Genomic DNA, 6,000 nt, shown 5'->3' on the forward strand with positions numbered 1-6,000 from the left:
TAGTGGAACATCTGCCTCTAAAAATGTAATAAATTAGGAAAGTTTCCTGAATGCTAAACCCTTCAGACAAAATTACTATCTTTAAAACTGACTACAGTATAATGACGAATGAATTATTCTATTGGTGAAATCTAAACCACCATTTAGATTATTTGGTGGAGAAATGGAGCCTGTTTGAAATGCATCCTCCTCTCACCTAAAGAAACTGAGCAGTTTAGGACTTTTGCCATACTTCTGTGTCTTCATAAATCTTATGCTAGACTTATCATCTAATGATGATAGGAGTCAGCTTATAACAGTACGTTTGAATGCTGTTTGTCTAAGATTTACAGCATAGAGTCTTAGTGTCCTACATTTAAGGCAGGAGAGAGAGTTTCATTGCAGTGTTCAGTGCTATAGATCTCACTGTTCATAAAAACTAACTGTGGCAACTGGTGATGTTTAACCGCTTAGGTTTCCACTCTAAGAGAAAACAGAAGCTGACATAAGCTTGCAAGCAAAGCAGTCTTCTACCTTTGTCAAATCAAATAAAATGAGAACTTTAAAGATACTTTAGTGCTCCAGTTTCAAAATGAATTGTTACTTTCTTTTGTAGCAGTGCTAGAATAAAAGAGAAGCAGGTGCTGCTGGATATTCATCCTGACTAGTCTTAAAAGTTGAAACTCCAGATAGAGCTATCTTCATTTAACCTATAAATATAAATCTGTTTCATTTTATGTAAAATCTAACTCTGATCCAGAAGGAAGAATAAACGTGTCAAACCAGAATTTAGTAAGGAAAGGAGGAGGAACAGTATCCTGTTTTTTTTTGAAGAAAGTGTCTCTTTGTCATGACAGAGGCACCACACTTGTAAAGGTTGTAAACAACATATATCTTATGTTTTCTTCTGTACTGCCATAGTAGATAATTTAATTTATCCTCTGAGAAACAAGTTCATGTATATTTAAAGAAAAAACAAAAACAAAAACCTGGTTGAACTATGCAGTATTTTCCAGTTTATGAATGTCTTATCTTAAAAATACATAATTTTCCTTACAACCAGCACTTCAGAAACCTGCTTACTAAAATAAAAAATCACGGCAAAAGGGGTCACTGCAGTAGAGGGAGCAGACTATGGAGGATCAGAGACAGGAGACTACCTGCAAAAAGAATATTCCAGGAGAACCACCTTCTCCTCTGGACATATATTTAACCCTTAGCTACTGCAGATGGAGTTACACTGTTGCAGGTGTTTTATTTATGCAGACCATGGGAAAATGTCATAATTAGGCTATGTTCTCTGATGGGATGCTGATCACTGTATACTTTCAGAATCCAGATACTTAATACAAGTTGTCAGGCAGAAGTTCTGTCAACATGCTCAAACACACAAGATGAGAGAATGGCCAGGGATGCTCTTTGTGCAGGAAAATTCTCACACTAACAAGTAAGGTGGCACTCACAGTAAGGCCTTGGTGACAGATACCAGATTCTGTAATTTTGCAAATTCAGTAATAGTTGAAGCTGCTTTGGTACCGTAGCCACAGAGGGGGAAAAAAAAAAAAAAAAAAAAAAGGGAAAAGACAGATAGGTGCATAGCCATATTTCAAATTTGTTTCATCTAAACAGCTTTCTATGAATGCTTCCTAGATATGCAGAGTAAGAAAAAAAATCAATATTTTTTTTCATTTATGCACAACACATTTTTCATAGTATGAGGCAGCTGAAATGTTCAGATAGGAACACCTATTCCTGAAAAAGTGTGAGGCTTTCAGATAAACTAATTAAATAATCTTTGAGCACATCTTTTATTCAAGAAATGCAAAGCACAAGTGAAATACTGTTTTTTGCTAAAATTAAAAAAAGATTTTGAATAGTTATTAAATACAAAACAATGCAGATATATTTGATGGACAAAATCTGATGAAAAATCACCTTTAATGTGTAAGATGGTAAAGTTATGAATATGCTCATATTTTTAAGATTTATAAATTAATCTTAACTGAATCCTTAATGAGAAGCTCTGACCCTGTGCAGTATACGTGCTACTTCAAAAGAAACTTTGTATGCGAGAAGAAGAAAAGTTATAAAGAAGGTTGAGATCTATTTACTTGATTTTTAATTCATTTGACCAGCTTCTTTCTGTCTGGCCTATTTGGCATACACTTTTTGTCTGACCTTGCTGTCTGGAGATCATCTCAAAATGACAACTGAAAACACAGCATGATATGCAGTATGCATCTCCTAGCTTACTACCCGTGGAAGAAAACAATAAAATAAATAGTGAAAAAACATGTGGAGGCAAGACCTCCTCACAATCACTTTTAAAGCAGAAAAGAACTGTGAAATTTGTTGTGTGTCATTAAAGAAGCCCATATATATATATAAATATATGTACTTATGTCGTATCCACATACATAACTAACTTCTTCACTTCCTGTTAAATGAACTGCATAGTATAGATAAGATTCTCCAGTAGCAACATGCACAGACCATTACACCTCTACAAAGCCAAAGAAAAAACACAATGTATATACAGCACAGTTACACTAATACATACTTTGTAATGGAGATGTTAATAATGGCCTGTAATAGTTTCACTGATATTCACTTATAAACCTCTTCCATCTACTGGCCAAAAAAACCTTCCAGCATTAGTATTATATGAAAGTGTATTTTTTTATCAGTATAAAGTTTAAAAGTCATTCTTGTTGGAAAAAATGACCACCCTTGCCTGCTACTGATTCCTATAGTTGCCATTTGCTTTACTTAGTGCTGTAAGAAAGACCTGCTCTACAGTAAGAAGGATACTGCTATTACCTGTGAACTGTAAACCACGTAACACACTGCTTACAACAGAACTACATATTTTGATAGGGAATCAAGAGAAACTGATGATTTGTTTAGAGATTGCTGATGTTTGAGTAAGGACAGTATTTTGTTTAGCTTTGCTATTTTAATAGCAAGTCCCATATCTGTTTATAGATTGTCTCACCTTTAACTGACCCCATTTCTTTTAAGTTGGTTGTATTTTTATATAGACATGCTGCTTCTTTTAAATACATATATTTTCAAATTATTTTTTTTAAATAAACAAGTAAAATTCATTAATTCATATGTTAGACTTTCTTAAAAAATTAAAGAAAAATAATTTGCTCATATATCAATATAACACAGCTAAGCATACACCATCAAAATACAGATTGAATGTGTACACACATGCATCTTAATGGATCTAGTGGATTCCCAAACTGTTCCTTTATAGCTGTTGAAGAAATAAAATAAATTAGTAACAAAGCTTTATCTGAATAACTCTGTCTCTTCTGCTTTGTATTTTGAGTTGTTCTTTTCTTTTAGGTCTGATTTGCCCAGCCAGAGAGCTCAAGAGAGATTCATTAAACATGGCATGGGTGTTTTCTAAAACATCCTTGGTAGCTACTGACAACCATTTTCTATCTGAGGGCTTCTCACTATCCAAATTTTCAATTTCCTCAAGAGCACATTTTCATAATCTGCCCTCTCAATTTTTAAATTTGCTATCTCACTGTCTGCCATTAAAAAACGGTGCAATTCCAAACCAGGGTGTAATACCGGGGCCCCAGGTAAGTGAGAATATGAAGCCACACGCTCCTCTCATACGCAGGTAGAAAGCTTCACTGATCACCCCTAAATATGAATCTGACTTTCACTGGCTAACCTGCTATCCTGGAGAGTAAGGTGATCCATGAAACATCTCCTTAAATATTGCATTGTACCCCTGTAGGATTGCACTGAAGGGATTTGTGCTCCCTAACAAACCGGGTTCTTCCCTTCTTTCCATGCCAACATTCACAACAGGTCATTTGGCACATGTAGCTTTCCAAAGACACAGAAAAACATGCCTGCAAGTGGAAACTTTTTCTTTCAACAGACTTCTCCAAAATACCCTTACAGATTACGGATAATTGGGCACTGACGACTCTAGTGGTTTGACCTTGACTGGACACCCAATGCCCACCGAGCCATCCAGTTACTCCTGTCCTCAAGAGGACAGGGGGAAGAAAATAAGATGGAAAAAACCTTGTGGGTCAAGATAAAGGCAGTTTAATAAAGCAAAAACAAAGGCCACTTGCAGAAGCAAAGGAAAACAAAAGATTTATTCTCTTCTTCCCATCAGCAGGTGACTTCCAGCCACTTCCCAGGAAGATGGCCCTCAGTACACATAGCACTTGCTCTGAAAGACAAAGGTCGTAATAAGGAATGTGTCCCCCCCCTCCTCCTTTCTCTTAGCTTTTATTGCTGAGCAGACATCATATGGTATGGAATATTCCTTTAGTCAGTTTCAGTCAGCTGTCCTGGCTGTGTCCCCTCCCTAGATCTTGCCCAGCCCCAGCCTGCTGGTGTATGTGGGGGGAAGGCTGGAGAGACAGCCCTGATGCACAGCACTATGAGGGCTGCTATGGGGAAAATTAACTCCATCTCAGCCAGACCCAATGAAATTACTCTTGTGAAAAAGGTGAACGTCTTACTATGCTACCTAAGTGAGTATGATAAAACTAAGTCTGCCCATTTCTGCAAATACCTGATAGGCTATATCGCCAGATATACAAAATCAAGATTAAAAAAAAACAGAAACAAAAAAAAAAATAAAAGCTTTTTCGGCAGACCACCCAAGCAAAATTTGGCTAAAATGGAAGTTATTCTGCAGTGGAGTCAGAGATCACAGACATGAATCCAGTTTTATTTTGATCAATATTGATACGGTTCACAGAATCACAGCAGAAAGCAGTCAACCAGAGCCAGTTACTGGCCAAAGAAATCTGACCTCCAGGACTGGGATCCTATCATGTTTGAGACCCAGCCATAATCAAACAAAATATTGTTCACTCACAAATTAAGCACTGCCATTCTCAAAGCTGCCTTCTAAGGAAAGGGGTGAATGAATAAGCAACCAGACTAACTTCAAAGGGTCCTTTACAGAAAAAAAAATATGTAAATGTAAGTGCTTTGATCAACATTGTCTATCATCTGTCTTTCTCTCAACACAGTTCTACGATTTGTCATTAAACAAAAATACACAATCAATAATAGAACAGGCATCTGCTCTACATATTGACTATCGGGTTGAAATACACCTGGCAAGCTTTTGAAATTAGCATTCCCTAAAGAATGCAGTATGGCTTCAGGTTGTTAAAAAAAAAACCACACATAGTTTATCTTTAACAACCTTTTATACTGTAGGAGCTTCATGGCAAGTAGCCCATATTCATTTTTAAAATCATAGATGCTATTGATAATGTTACTAAAGAGTTAAAACTTCATGTCATAGGTTATTTTGCACATATCTGGACCATCTCCACCACTTATTGAAAAAGGTCACTACATATAGACAACTTGTTATAATCGGGGGGGGGGGAAAGCCCACAAAACAAACCAAACAAAAACAAAAAAAAAAAACCTCAGAAAACAACCAAGCAACCCATCCCCCCCCCAAAAATAATAAAATGTGGGACTAATAGCTGAGAAAACTAGTTTATTTTCTAGACTCTGCTAACTCTGTAGCCTTCTACTTCTCTGGACCTGTTTCTAGCCATGCTACATGGAGTCCCACCTGACTTAAGGATTCTAGCTGATAAAAGAATGCAATCAGTTTACTCCCACATCATTGTGCAATGCGGTATGCATGAAGGGCATCCATGAAAACACTGCCTATTCTGTCAGGGCACATTTTTAGAGACATTTCACCTAGAAATGAAGGTCTTGAGTTCTGCAAGCAATGTAAAGCACAAGTTTACTGTTCAATGCAAGACACCACATAAACCCTAATCTAGCCCTTATCTCTACCAGGTGCAGCAAACACCTAGGAAGAGGCAATAAATTACATTCACAACCAATGCTAATACAGGCACATTAGCTCAGAAAGTATGCCATATTCTTCTGCTCCACCTTCAGGATGAGGTCTTAAGCCATCACTGAGGCAGACTGTACAGAAAGAGGAAAGTTGTCTGATTGCTTAGAAACTACCCACACACAAGAAATGTC

This window comes from Falco biarmicus, chromosome 2, assembly GCF_023638135.1.
Source record: "Falco biarmicus isolate bFalBia1 chromosome 2, bFalBia1.pri, whole genome shotgun sequence".
Lineage (NCBI taxonomy): Eukaryota > Metazoa > Chordata > Aves > Falconiformes > Falconidae > Falco > Falco biarmicus.